This window comes from Microtus ochrogaster, chromosome 18 (genome assembly GCF_000317375.1).
Source record: "Microtus ochrogaster isolate Prairie Vole_2 chromosome 18, MicOch1.0, whole genome shotgun sequence".
Lineage (NCBI taxonomy): Eukaryota > Metazoa > Chordata > Mammalia > Rodentia > Cricetidae > Microtus > Microtus ochrogaster.
The window spans coordinates 36,470,926-36,487,285 of NC_022020.1; positions in this window are offsets into that span (position 1 = coordinate 36,470,926).

The window sequence follows — 16,360 nt, forward strand, 5'->3', positions numbered from 1 at the left end:
TTTTTACAGGATGGTCTGGCTTTTTGGGACCCTAGTCTATATGGATACACAGCTCCCTAGGCCTGGATGTAGGGGGGAGGGCCTTGGACTTCCCATAGGGCAGGGTTCCCTGCCCTCTCTCAAGCAGGGAGGGTGAGGGAGGTGGTGGGGTGGGCGAGCGGGAGGGGATTGGGAGGAGGGAAGGTAGTGTAAATATTTGAATGGAAAAATAAATAAATAAATAAATAAATGTTGTTTGAGGACAAAAAAGGAAGAAAGAGGAGGAGAAAAGGAAAAAGAAAGAAAGAAAAATTTTTTAATCCATTATTGTTTTTAAAAGTCTCATCTCTAAAAGTGAATCAGTTTGATATAAACATTTTTTAAAATTATGAACGATCTTGAACTTATACACTACTTTCAATCTATTTACAAAATTGAGGGAAAACTGTCAGAACACTATGAAAATATCAACCTGGAATAAAAGTGATAACTTGATGTAGACCTTACAATTTAAATGCATTTTGATAATTCATAGTCTTCGGATGCAACAAATTTTCTTGGTTTCATCGATATTGTCTTGGGAAGTGAAGTAAGTCTTCAGTTTATATCTTGTGAATGTGGACAAAGAAGGACCATGAGAAGCAGGTGAGCTGCAAAGCTAAGGTAAGAAATGCTTGTACTAAAATCATCTAAGCCACGTTTTTCTAGCTGTGATGGAATCCTAAAGCTTTCTGTCTGAAATTTCTCAGAGAATTTAGCTGTGAAACACCTATTTACAGCCAATCCCCCTTGTGTCTCTGTCCAGATAGTGATATTACAGATTAGCTTTCAGGAAATTTGTACAGGGCTGGAGAGACGGCTCAGTGGTAAAGAGCACGGCCTGCTCTTCCAAAGGTCCCGAGTTCAATTCCCAGCAACCACATAGTGGCTCATAACCATCTGTAATGAGATCTGGTGCCCTCTTCTGGCCTGAATGCAGACAGAATACTAAGAATACTATATACATAATAAATACATAAATATTGTATATATAATAAATACATAAATGTATACAAAAGAAATAAATCTTTTTTTAAAAAAAGAAAATTTGTACACATGATAAAACCACAAGTCAGAAAGGCAGCAGTCTTAACAACATCTTATTCTGGAAAAGATTTCAAAGCTTAAACCAACATCGCTTTACCCACGGATAAAATTTCTTCGTCAGTCCCCAGGTCTTTTCTGCTCTCATTAGAATGAAACTAACACCAAGAAAATTCTGTTTCTAATAATCCAGGGAATCTTTCCCAGTATTATGGAGAAGTAAGGATCACAAAAAAAAAATCACATGTAAGTCTGGGTAACTATAGGTATCAGTATCTGATATTTAATTGAGAAACTTGATAAGATGCAGAATTCACATATCTTAACCAAAAGACTCTATGTAAAGTTCCTTCTTTTGTCTCCTTTCATAGCTTGGCTCCAAAATACATCACAACCATTATTTCATGTCCCTTTGCACAATAATAATAATATAGGTACCCCAGTAGGTTGCAGTGTTCTCCCCAAGGATAATAAGAAGGCAGAAATGATCTAGCTCAACTGAAGAAGTAAAAACATCCCTCAAAGTACCCAGAGATGATTTCTACAATCTGGAGAATTCCAGCTTTAAAACAATGCTGTAATAACAGATTCTTACATAGTAGAATATTTGTATTAACTGGATCTTCAGTGAGATCAACTTAGTTCACTGTAAGGATAATATGTCTTATAACATCCCATCGAAGGAACATGAGTCAGCTGTGGCACTAATATGCAAGGTGAATAACTTTGAAATAATGGAAACAGACAAGTCAATCATGATATAAATACTGCTATGCTTTGCAAATAATATTTTCTAGTAACTACTATGAGGTAATAAGTCATAATGATGATAAAACTAGGTAAGGTTAATAGAGAAATTTAACTTGTCATAGTTAGACAGAAGTATCTCTGATTTCACATTAGAAATGTGATTAGAAATGATTTCAATGTTTATTTTTCTTTCTTTGGAGACAGGATCTTATTAACTAGTAGATATATTTAAGTGTTACTAAACAAATTAATTGAGTAAAATATGATTTCTTTTAAGTCATAGAGGGTTGGGAAATAAACTTTCCCAAGAGTAGGCTATTGACAAACAAACTTCATTTATCAATTTATATGCTGATTCAAATGTGAGCTCAAAACATAAACAAATAGTACAGACATGAAGGTTATACTTGGTTAAGCTGCCATTGTTTTCTATGCCTCTGGGCAAAAGGAAAAGGGGTAACTGTAAATATCAGACAGAAAATGGATTTTGTATTGCAAATAGTGTTTGTAAGATTGATCTCTCTCACACACACACACACACACACACACACACACACACACAGCATCATTTTAACCCCACCACCAAAAAATAGAACACAATACTAAGTCATGGAATGTACTGCTCTAAATAAGGATACTAAACTTTTGTTCACTGGGCTGACTTCTCTTCCTCTACTTGCAATTCTAGTTGCCAAATCACATCTTAGCATTCTACTGACAATTATAAAATAGAGATAAAACATATAATATTTGTTCTGATATCAAATATCTTCAGTTTTGTCACTCCTTTTTAAGAGAGTATATGTTTTACAGTTGAAATACTGCTGATACAAATAGATAAACAAATTTCCTTATTTATACAAATATTTATTCACTAAATTATTAGACTTTCATATTCCATCTATCTCTATCATTTCAACTTCAATAAGCCATGTCATGACTGTGTTGCACTGGCAAAGTTTTATGCAGAAGTAGAGACACTTCTCTGAACTTAGCTTAGCAATGGAGCTCATATTTCATGGAGGTATGGTGCTGATTTTACTAACCTTTCCTAAACACTTGAACAATAGACACTCTTTTTGAAAGCACCTGCAATATAAAACAGTAGACATAAGCGTGTGTATCTGCGTAGTTTTATGGTCAAATGCCATGATACTGATACCTGCCATCCACATAGATCATCCAAAAGTGTGCCCTTGAATTTATCATACTTCTTTCAAATTGATCTACACTACAGCCAAGAATGGAAATCATTGGCTCCCCACCAGGAATACACAAAACACCATGCAAATTATAAAGATAATATAAAGTGATTATCAATTTGCCATTTCTCTCCTTTTATTTTATTACATTTATTTGCTTTTTTAAGTAACTTCTTTATCGACTCTTTGGAAGTTTCACATAATGCACCTCAATTCCGTTCACCTCCCAGTCCCTCCTATCACCCCCCATCCCTGTCACGCCCACCATATGGAAACAAATCAAAGTAAGCAAGCAAGCAAACAAAAGCAAAACAAACAAACACAAAACAAAATAAATAACCCATAAAACAGAAAAATCTCTTTGCTTCTTCTCCTTTCCTGCTTCTCTAATAACTCTTCATTCATCCTGGTAGCAATGAGCTGGGGATGTGACTGGGAGATGGTTTATGGAGAGAGCGAAAAGAGTAAAATCTGAAGTTATCCTGCCTACTTAGCTGGACTACTTTCTTCTCTGGCAGGCTTGAATGCTCGGTTCCCAGGGAATGCCTGCTGCAGGTGGGGGACAAGATAAGGGGATGAATGGGGAGGAAGGTTACTGGAGAAGATCTACATGATCCACTGGAGATGGGGACAGGGTGCAGAGGAAGGCTGCAGTGGGTGATCTGATATGGAGTGATGCGGTAAGATTGTTAGGCAGCAAATTTAGAGGAGAGGTGGGATTGGTCTACTTGCTTCCGTTGCTAGTGTGTTCTGAGTGTTCCTGTGGAATTGCCTGCTTAGGTTGGGAGCTGAGACAATGTGATGAGCAGGGGGAAAGGTTTGAGGAGAAAAAAAATTAGTGATCTGCTGGTGATGGGACAGAGATGAAGGAGAAGCTATATCCGGTGGGCATCTATAAAGCTAGGGTGAGACTGAGATTTGATTAGGAGAAAACGAGGGAAAGGTGAAGACCCACAGTTAGGCTACCTGCTTCCCAGACTGGAGTGGCCTCAGGCTTCCTAGTAAAGCTTGCTGGAGTTGGGGGCTGGGGTAAATCTATGAGTAGGAGGAAGGAAGTTGAAAGGGAAGCTCTGTGTGGTCTTCTGGAGATGAGAGCAGACTTTTGAAATAAGATATTCCTACCCCCATTGCTTTCATTCAATAATAACTGGCAGGAGTTGACTAACTTTGACAGTTTTTAAATGAGATAATGAGATATTTAAACATCTCAAAGAAAATCTTAGGAACTTGTTTTAAGACTCCCCTATCTAATGCTTTATATTACTTCTCTTCCTATTGATTATAAACATGCCACTCCTTTTGTTGCACCAGGAACATCAAGGAACCTTCTTAGTTCTCCGTTTCAAGCCACCTGGCTTTTCCCATTCAACTTTTTTTTGGGGGGGGGGGTTATAATAACACCATTTCACCGAGTGCTTTAGCAATATCAAATCAGCAGGCTTAATTTGCTTCTTAGTCAAGGTTTCCGTTGCTGTAGTACACCATTACCAAAAGCAACTTAAAGAGGAAGAGGGTTATTTCATCCTACAGTTTATGGTCCAGGATGTCAGGGCACAAACTCAAGGCAGTAACCTGGAGGTAGGAACTGGAACAAAGGCCACGAAAGAGTTTTGGTTACTGGCTTGTTCTCCATGACTTCTTTAGTCTGTTTTCTTATACATCCCAGGACCATTATTTGCCCAGCAGTGACATCACCCACAGTGGGTTTTGCTCTCCCCCATCAATCACTAATTAAGAAAATGCTCTATAGACTTTCCTTCAGGTCAGTCATGAGGAGGAATCTTCTCAACTGAGGGTTTCCTTTCCCAATTACTCCAATTTGCATCAAGTTGATGTAATTAACTGGCCAGGACAATATTTAAGAACACATGCATATAAACCACTGAAAAGCCAGGGTTACCTCTCCCCCGATGCTGATGAGAAGAGGCCGCCGCACAGTACAATGGATTATAAAGACTCCTCGGGATGACATTCAACATTTCATCTTTTCACTAATCATGACAGATTCCTGACTAATGCAGCTCCTTTCAGTACAGCTTAAATCACAGTATGAAGCCAAACCACTTAATATTACAATATTTGACAACATAATAGTGAAAAGTACAGAAGCATAATCAATAAAAATAGATCCCACACCAGGGCAAAGGCAATTAAGCAGACTCAAGAGTTTGATGGCTGGCTTTGCTCCTTTCGGATTAATCAAACAAATCACTCAAGCCTCTTGGAAACAATGGGCAGGAAGAAGCTCAGAGCTTGTCCACGGGCAGCTTTTTTATGTGATATGATTCAGTCTTCACTGTTCACAAGGACAGTGTTGGGAGGGTTTAGCCTTCAGGGCTGGACTGATACACGTTCTATCATAAAGTTGTTTGTGGTTTTATCAATAGAGACATAGAACAAAAGGACAGAATCTTAACTCTTGCCCTGAATTTGAGCTTTACTTGTTCTGGTCTTTTTTGAGGCACTTAAAGCATTCAAAACTCTTAAGTCACTCACAATTTAGATACACATGTTTATGAAATCAAGTAGGACGAAGTGTATGAGTTACTGAAGCTGCTAGGTGTTTACACAGGAAGCCCTAGTTCATCTGTGTTGCTCTTTTGCAGTCATCACATCAGGTTTTTATTTAGAATGCATTTAAAACAAACTCATTTTTCATTTAGTTTCAGCAATATCATATTCATGCATGAACAACATATGATGAGGGAAACATTGAACTATTTATTCAAAGTCTTAGTTTTTGAGATTATTTTTGAGACTAGAATATAATTACATCATTTCTCCCCTACGTTTTTCCCCTCTGGACCTTTCCATATACCCCTCCTTGCTAACTTCAATTTCATGACTTCTCTTTTATTACCACATGCATATACCTACATGTACACACATGTATATTCCTAAACATAAGCTTATCAATTTGTAACTGTTGCTTTCATGAATATTTTCAGAGTAGACAATTTTGTTTTGGATAACCATTTGCTCTTCCTTGGGGAAGATAATTTCATCTTGATGACAGGAACCAAACTGACCAGATGATGAATAGTGAGTTTCTAGGAATAGTTTTTCAGAGTCACTTCCTTGCTCCTTACCAAAGGTGTCAGGCTTTACTGCCCTGTGCTTCCAACTTGGCTAATCTTTTACTAAAAACCATTAAATGTGTACAACATGACTCTGAACACTGAACAAGACATTATATCGAGGAGCTTGTCTTCGGGGTCTCAATGCCAGCAGAGAAACTTACACACAGGGAAGCAGAGGCTCACTCATAGCTTCATCTCATGAAAGGGGCAAGGAGAGAGCCAGAGTCAGTCCTTGACATGTGCTCATGCTCATAAGCATGTAAGTTCTGTAAAGGATTTATCTGAACTGTAAAGAATTTCTCTAGCTCCCACAGGGTAACAAAGAGAACCAGATATTCCATCCGCTCAGTGAAGCTGCTTCTGAGTCAGAACAGGCAAATCGTAGTCTAGCCACATAAGAACCCTTGAAGGTGCACAGTACATATGCCAGCCAACCCTCTATGTGACTGAGGATGGCCAGATGTTGTTCTTTGTAAACCAAGTTCACCTGAGGCTTAGTAGGTAACTCAAAAAGGTCTTGGACTCATGGTGATTCTCCTTCCTCAGTCTCCCAAGTGCAGGGTTCACAGGTGTAAGCCCTGTTCTTACACGGCATTCTGTCATCTTGTTACATTCTTTTTATGTTAATAATGCATCATTACAATCCCCCAAAGATTTAGGTTAAAATATAGTCTAATAGCAAGCAAGGGCTTTGAAATACGATTCTAGCTAAAAGGCGAAGAAAACAGTAAATTACCAGAAAATCCCATTAGAATGTAGCATGGCAAATTCTACTTCTAACCTTTACCTCAGACTCTCATTTGTAAAGCTATCGATCTCCTGAGCAGTTTGTTTTAAAGCATGTTCCTGAAGGTTAAATGAGTCTTAACAAGCGAATTTCTCCCTTTTAAGATGACAAACTCTATATCCACTCTTTGAGTAGGGAGTTAAAATAGAACGTGCCGAAATTCATTGCCATTACTGTTTGGCATGATCATCCCTAGCCAAGACTTTCTTTCTTCCAAATTAGGTTGAATGCTACCTTCGCTTTTAATTGTGAATTTAATTCCTACATTCTCATTTGCTCTAATATCTTAATTGCTGCACAGTTATAGATCTCTGTATAGCAAACGTGTTTTGAATTGAGGAGCGAGAGAGGAAAGGGGCCCTGGCATGTGAGTAACCCTGTTGCTATTCTTCTCTGGCTTTCTTTTGCCACTGACTTCTGATCAATAGGCTTAAGGCATGTTGCTGGTAACCCAGAGCAGAACTGAAAGTTAGAGGTTCCTTCCCTGCAAGCAATTCAAGATCCGTCAACCCAAGCTGTCGGGGAGTGCCATGCCTCAGCGGTTTCAGGGAGCGCAGATAATTAGAAAAGAATGGTGACTTGGTTTTTGCTTATGTTTTTGTCACGGTCTGTTGCTACTGGTTTCTTCAGGAGTCACAGACTCTGTGTCTGGCCACCCAGGTGATGGTTCTGGTGTCTGGCTGACCTCTGTAAAGAAGTGATCTCTCTCAAGGCTATTTATTTCTCTACTGTATATTTTATGATTTTATTTGGCAAGTGCTTTGCGATGCTCTTGCTTATCTTAATGCGTATCAATAATATGCAACCAGGATATCAGACTTGATTTTATAAAATATTACTCAAAACAAGATGAGAAATAGCACTTTAAAAATGACCAAATTATATCATTTTGGAGATGTACTGTACTGCGTTATACCAAATTTTGAGTCTATAAAATAGAAAGAAGAGAAGGGACCCATGTAGACTGGGTCTATCCCTCTGCCCTGTCATTTCATATTATAGTAGATCAGGAAGCAGTGTCATGGGACATTCTGTTCCAGACCAAACACTGAGACAACTCAAAATGCACATCTTGAGAGTGACAGTCAGATCCAATGACTTACAGATTCAGACCCAGCAAAGGTCTGTTCACTCCCCCCCCACCACCACCAAAAAAAAACCCACAATTTCTTGCAGTAAAAAATTATTCTAAATACCTGGACATTTTGTCTCTAGGTATCAGCAGCATAAAGAAGCAGATTGGCCTGAATCTGGTTTGCACAAACTATGAAGACATTTACAACAGGTGTTTTTCTAATGGACTCAAATGCATAGGTTTCCCACAGATAGCCCTCTGCTAATTTTATTCTTGGTGCTGATTGTCAAGGAAAAAGAGAACAAAGGTTCATAGCTCTCCATTTTCCTTTCCAACAGCGTTCTGTTGCCCTCAGAACAAAGTCGGCTTGTATCTTCTGGGATCAGGTCACCACAATTCAAATGCTGTGGAAGCCATGGCTTTCCTGGTTCTTTATCAGCATGGTCAGGTCCTGAAACCTTCTGCAGTACTGGACACCAGTAGCAACAAAATCACTCTTCAGTTCCCTAGAAACTCGCACCTGCCAATTCCTCCGCCAGGAACCCTCCTCCTCTTACTCTGGTGTTTTCCCCTTCTTGCCTTGGAATATCCAAGGCTCATTTCTCAAAGAGCTTCCTCTCAAAGATCTGTGAAGCTTTTTTTCTGCCTACATTTTGTTTATTTATTCATCAGGAAAAATAATTGGTTGTGAAGCTCTTAGGTGCACATTGGGTGCTGCAGGGCAGGGTGTGTTTTCTTTATCCTTGAACAAAAGAGCAGCAGGGAAGAACTATTGATTTCATATCAATTCTTTTTCTATAGTACCCTTCACAAACTCTACACATGGTTAGTCCAATGATTTTGTATTTCTGAATGGTTAACGAGATGCATTATACTAATGATTTTACTTTTAATTATTTTTAGATACTCAGAACATCTTAGCAGAATTTTAGAGTAAACCTCATCATTTTCAACATAGTATTAAAGAGCAGAAGATCATGAGATCTGAAGAAACAGCTTATTGTCTTTTTCTTTTCTGAGACACAGTTTCTCTCTTTAACAGCTCTGGCTTTCCTGGAACTCACTTTGTAGACCAGGCTGACCTTGAACTCACAGAGACCCGCACCTGCCTCTGCCTCCCTTGTGCTGGGATTAAAGGTGTGTGCTCCCACTTCCTGGCTGAGACAGCTTATTCTTAAAGTGTCACTAGCCTGAGTTCAAGTCTCAAAATCAGGTTGTAAAACAAATCCTCTATAGAGTGGTTTGTATTCCCTGTCTTGGGGAAGAAGTAATAGACAGATTTCTGGGACTCTGGGTCTGGCCAGCCTAGCTCAATGAGAGACTCTATTTCCCAAAAGACTCCCAAGGAGTTTTAAGATTCACCTCTGAACTCTACAAGTGTCTGCGTGTGTTCTCCTGTGCACCCAAGAACACCACACACACACACACACACACACACACACACACAATTACAGGGGACAGGTCAGCAGACTGTCCTTTTTACATTTTCCTCGAAAACAGAACTCAAGGCATGCTTCCCAGCCCCTGAGTCTTAGAGATGGGAAGTATGATAAATCTCTCCTTTAAACACCGGGTCTCTCCCGTTTACAGCCCTGACTCAGGCTGTCAGATGTCGTCCTTTTCTTTCCAGTCTTCACAGGGCAGTTCTCCTTTCTGCTTTGTCTTTTGATTAATTATCCAGCTGGCCACTAACCAGTCCCTTCTCCAATTTGCTTTGTTGAAATCTATTTTCTCTTTGACACTTAGGTTTTTCTATCTTTCTAGAGTCCTTTTCCCATCTATCATTTTCTCTTTCATTTTCCTGAAGAAATGAGTTGCTCACAGAGCTCCTTTACCCTCATCTTCCAACACATGTGGAGGAAAATGTGTAATATCTCAACTTGTGTGTAGAATCCATTTTTTTCTGTTCCATTTTTGTGCGCTCCATTACAAACTGTGCATTTTAAAATGAGAACATTTTCTTTCTTCATAAAGCTGAATTGTCCCAATTGTCTCTGTTGTAAATTAATTGTTTAATCAAGCCAACAAAGACATATACACATCTGTATTGTGACTGCTGTTGTCCTGGGATCATGAGAACACAAAAAACAATAAGTTCCTGGTTGAACAGAATTCCAGAAAGGGCATGAACCTGCCAACTAAACAACTATACTTACTTACATTCATGCACACACACACACACACACACACACACACACACACGCACACACACGTATTGTGCCATATGCCTGTTGGAATGTGAATATTAATGTCCAGGTAAGGAAAATTGTTTACAGTGAGTCATCCAGCACTATTGCCCACATTATTACTCTATATTACCAATTTACCAAGGAGACATGCAATGTACTTCCCCCAAAACAACTAAGAATATGCGACACAATCTCTGAACTCTTGAAACACATAATCCAGTTGGAAAGAAGGATAGAAAAGTAATTCATCTAACAGTGTGATGTCATGAGCCTCTCCCAACAGCATTTGCTCATCTCTTGCTCTTCAACTGCAATTCAAAAAGACATTCATCTAAAGTACAATCTCACTTCAGTATGAGACATACATATATCCCAACCCATTCAAATTACCTTCATGTTTGCATAACTATCTCCCATGCTTTGACTTCTCCTGGGAGACTAAAACCGAATGATAGTGATTATATGTTACTACTACTATAATTAAATTACTGCTTACACACACACACAAACACACAGCAAATGGTATGAACAGGTAATTAAAAAGAGAAGATTAATGTATACACAGCAAGAAATGTTCTTATTCATTATTCAAAAATGAGATTTTGACACCATTTGGCATGGGTCAGTCTTGTGAGCATTCTACAAAGTGAAATGACTTAGACAAAATGACAACTATTCTCTAATTTTGTTCACCTGAAATATTTCAGACAAATTTACAGAGAGAAAGTAGAATAGTCACAACTAGTAGCTAAGGATAATGGCAAATGTACCAAACTTTTATGCAAATGATGCAGATATTATTATCAGAGACTGGTTTCATTTTCTGGCCACCCAGACCCAGATAATCACACAAAACTATATTAATCACAACACTCCTTGGCCAATAGTTCAGGCATATCCCTAGCTAGCTCTTACCTCTTAAATTAACCCATTTCTATTATTTTATATATTTTAGCACAAGGTTCGTGGTTTACTGATAAGGTTCTGCTGTTCTTCTCCTTTGGTAGCTACATGGCATCTCTCTGACTCTGCCTTCTTTACTCCTCTATCTCTGCTTACATTTCCTGACTTCCTATATTCTGCCCTGCCACAGGCCAAACCAGCTTCTTTATAAACCAATGCTAATAAAACATATTCACAGCATATAGAGGGGAATCATACATCAAGATATTCTAGAAAAGCAATGATGGTTGCTCAGCATTGCAAATGGACTACATGTCAACTGAATATTTCATTTAAATATCAATAAGAAGTAACTGTCTTGAATATTATACAGAAAATTTATCAAATGTATAGTGCACTTGAAGCATTGTATACTTACTCATAAAGAGAAAACAAAGATATCATTATCACTTAGTCCAACAAAGTACACCTTATTCCTTCTAAACATACCAAGGAAGGATTACAGAAGCACACAGCAGCAGTCATATGTTGTAACTTTTCTTAATCTCAGGCCTCCCAAAAGGCAATTTAAACCAGTAATCCCCAAAGTCAATCTAAGTAGGATGCTGTTTCTTCCCAAAATATTACAGGCATCTCTAATGACATAATATCAGGTCAAAAGTGAAGGAGACTTAGAGGAACAAAGATAGGCAAGGAGTGTGGAAATGGACTCTCTAGAATGGTGACTTGTTGGTCTCAAGATATTCCAAGGAGAAGTAATAGGAAGATATGGAGTAGATATCTAAATGAGACCAACAGGACAAAGGCAGGAGCCAGAGTCCCAGTGAAATACCCAAGTCAATATTCCTTCAGCACACTCTCTATCTAAGGGCCAGTACTATCCAAAGGGCTAAATCTGTCACTTACCCTTATCCACATCAGTCTTCTGTCTTTGGCAAAGCCTGGATGCTTGGTTATGTTGTTCTCTTGAAGTCACATTAAACTTAACTAGGCTGAGCACACAGTAGGACGGTAGATTGCAGACATAGTTATAAGTGATTTCAAATCATATTATTAACTTGGCTCCAAGGTCTGGCAGAAGTTAGTTCTCTTTTAAAGGAAAGAGATATCTTCAGAAAAGAATTTCCCTATATGAAGTACTGTGTGCTTTCTTCCCTTTCACATGCCTTCTCTATCATAACATTGGGCTTCTCCTTCATTGTACCTTGATTTCTATGCTATTCATTTTAGAAGCTAAAAAGTCTAGTTCTGCTCATTTATGTTGGCAAACAATTTCAATGTACCCAGTGGATGTGAGTCAAGTTACACCACCCCCACCCCATTCATAGTTTAGTGAACTTTCAAAGAGCTGGTAAGTTTCATCCATTCGTGTGAGTGCTGCTACTCTTGCTTTTTGCAAATCACTGCAACTTATGTGTATTTATCCTCAATTTATGTTAACTCTCTCTCTTGTATTAGAAGTAAAATTTAAAAATTGAAACATGTTTATGTGTTTTTTTTCAAAAAAGAGGTGTTTTCAGAAAAATATGCCATTACTATGGTGGAAGCACAAGGCTGTACATGTGATAAAAATTATACAGACTCAGAAGCAGAGATGGACACACATACACCCACGCATGTGTGCGACTAGAGAAATCTGAGTTACTTCAGTGAGTTATATTAATGTCAATATCACAACTGTGATATTGTAATGTAAATTAACAAATTATAGCAATTGGAACACACTGGAAAAGGTGAATAAGAACTACCTATTTTTCCCCTTAGCAATTATAGTAAATGTATTAGAAATTTTCAAATAAAACCAAATATACAGGGCTACATAAAGAGAATGCTCACCCATTTGCACTTCTTCTTTAAGAACCACGTGCTCAATTCATCTGCCTATTCACTGATTTGGGGAGCAAAGAGGAACCAATGTTTAATTAAGGACCAAAGCAGGACGAAGAGGAGAGGGTGAGATGGGGAGTAAAATGGGAGGCAAATATGAGCAGGGAGCAGAGAGATCTATGAAGAAGCACTATGTTTTACAGAAATTTGTATAATAAGATATAGAAAAAATCTAAAAGGCATGTTATGAAAAAAGACATCTGTCCTTACAGTGACAGATGTGATATCAGAATTTAAAGACAAATTCTGCTGCTGGGGGCAGGGCCTACCCATAACACCAGCATTCTGAAGACTGTAATGGATGAATTCATGGTTCCATGCCAGGAAGGGCTACTTTTCACTTACAAGCACAATGTGGATTGCATAGTGAGTTCAAGCCCAGTCTCTGGGATACGGTATGACTCTGCACCAAAGGAATGAATGATTTAGGACTGGAGAGATGACTAAGCAGTTCAGAGCATTGGCTGCTCACCTAAGATGGATTCCCAACATCCATTTGGTGGCTGACAACCTTCTGTACCCTCATCTTAGAGCCTCCAGTTTTCTTTTCCCGCCTCTATAGACACCAGGCTCATACGATACACAAAGATACAAAAAATGTTAATCCCACTGAACAAGAATAAGACCATTATGCACTCTTTGAGCCAAATTTGAAGCAAACTTTACTAAATACTTTCAGAAATGAAGAGTGAGGTTTTGGAAGTTATAGATGAATGTTTTCAACAATGAATAAAAAGAAACCCAGAGCCAGGCTCACTGTTCTGCATTTTCAGAAAGACTTAAAAGAAATTCTGGCTTCTAAAACAACTTTTAATGGAAGCCACAGAATAAGTAGGAAAGACTGGGGATCAAACAGCATCATGATTCTCATCTAGAAGCTTAAGACAATTAAGCCATAGCTCTAGCATTCCTGACTACATAGGGTTCCACACAAGTAAGGCTGTCAGCCAAGCACAAGGGAGCACAGAGGCGTCTTCACCCACTTCAGGCCTCAAAAAACGTAACCCACCTCAAGAACAAGACGTAAGCAAGTATAGCACAAAGACATCAACCGAGCAGCTTCTTTCCTCCCTCATCCACTACAAGAGAAGTTTACTCCTGGGTCAGAGTGCGGGTCCTCCTTACCAGGAAATAGATATCAGGAGAAAAAAAGATCCCAGGAAAATGAAAAGACTGGCACTGTACCAAGCCTTTGGAGGATGATCAGTCAGACAACAGGGAGGGGAGAGAGAGGGCGCCTGTGAAACAGGGAGAGTGTTGAGATTTTGAGATAGGTGGGAGGGTGGAAGAAAAATTCAGGTCAGAAGGTCAAACCTATTTAATAATAATAAACCTGTACTATAAACATTGCTGTAGAAATACATTTTCATATATTTAGTTTGTGCTTAAGAGATGCATTTCTGTTTCATTTGCCATTTTGTTATTGAAATTTCATATGCAAAACAGTAAGTTGTTATGAAGCATTTTCATACAATCTAGCATAGAGGTAAATACCAGGGCAGGCCGGGTCAAAGAGAGGGTCGTCATGGAATGGCAATTGGAAGGGGTAGAGTGTTAGCTGTTCACACAAACAATTTAGTGCTGCATTAGGATTTAGCTACTTATATGTCTTCATTGCACAATTATGCAAAAATAATGAAAGCAATTTCAGAAATTTACACCACATAAAAAATAAAATTATTCCTATACACCTGCCCCCGGAGGGTACCAGGGCTTTAATTTTGTTGTATTTTCTAAAATTATCTTTTTAAGTAGTTCATTAACACAAACATAAAACTTTCAAGTGGGGGACTCAAAATATCTGCCCTTGGGGAAGAATCTTCATGCAGTCTTTTGAAAACACCAACATTAGGGTTGATGGTCTAACACTAGGGAGATTTTGGCAGGGACAACAGCACTGAGTTGCTTGGACTGGAATCATCCTCAGCTGTCCTTGCCTGGATAGATTCAAATTTGACCATGAAACAGAAGAACAGAGGACTCTCTAATTGAGAAAGATAATCAGCAGCCTACCACAGGCCACGTTCATGGAAGTTAATTTAGCTTGATTAAGCCTCCAAACCATCCATATTAAGCATGAAGCAGAATTCTAAGTACCTGCTGCGTGTCTTTAAAGGTTGAATTAGGATTTAGGATTTTTAGGATCTTTAAACTTGAGAATATATCTGAGTATTATTAACAATTACATTTGCTTTTTATCTTTAAAGTGTTCTGATTTAACTGCAAATTTAAAACAGCCTAACACAATAAAAACAAAAAAAAAAGAAAAAAACCCAACAAACAGGTCTCACCATTAAAACCTCATTCTAATTTGCAGGTCATTTATAAAGATCTTCTTTGTACTCTTATTCTGATAGCCATTGTTTTAAAGCAAAGTTATAACGTCTCGTAACTTTTCCATTTAAAGACTTTTGTCACTCTTTTAACCAGCAGATAAAGAATCATCTGATATACCTGCCAGCCTTGGGTTTAAGGTTGTGATGTCCATATTTGATGTTTCTCTCACTGATATGATTCTTGTCTATGGGAACAGCACTGATATTTCTATCTAGAGAAGGAACTTCCCTGAGGACTTTGGGAATATTTCTAAGAATCTCTCATATCCCCAAGTGCAAAATGTTGTTTGAACAAAATGCAATCTCAGGAAAATACTGGCGAATTAGCCTGCCAATATTTTTCCATTTGTTAGTTTTGTGTTTGATTGATGCCTGGAGCTATTGTATAAATTTCCATAATTTATGCAAACAATGGTAAGCAAATCGCATTCCAAAACCAATCCTGTTAATGACACAATAAATTTCCTTAAACACTGGTGGCTTGACACCATTGTTTTCTTTTATAACAAGAGATATAAATGTTCAGCTAAAGATACGTACACACACATAGGTTCATATTTTTATAAAAGTTATACCATATGATGAAATTATATGCTCTTTATTAGGGAGAACTCAAGATCAGGACTCATAAAAGGTCAAGGAAGTAGATAAGAACATCCCCTGATAAGCTGCTCTACCTCGAGCAATATGGTTTTCAGTTGTACCAGAATTAATCACTTCAAATGTTTCATATGCAATATCTTTATCCCTTTGCATCATGTCCTATTTTGATCATAACTTAAATAGATACTATTGTACTCATTAAGACATCTACAACACTTTTAATTTTGTGTGTTTTCTATACAGGAACTATGGGGAGTTTGAGAGAGAGCTGTAATATGTAGGGGTATGTAATGCCAATATTCTCCTTTAACATCATTCTTGAAACTATTTTATCACAGAGTTGCAGAATGAAGTCATCCACATGGGTCTTTGCTGTCAAAAGTCATAGACATCAATGTCACAAGAGGCTTTGCCATACATTGCAAATGCTGAGAAGTACTTATTAGTATGATGTGGGAGTGATTTCTTATTAATAAAGAAACTGCC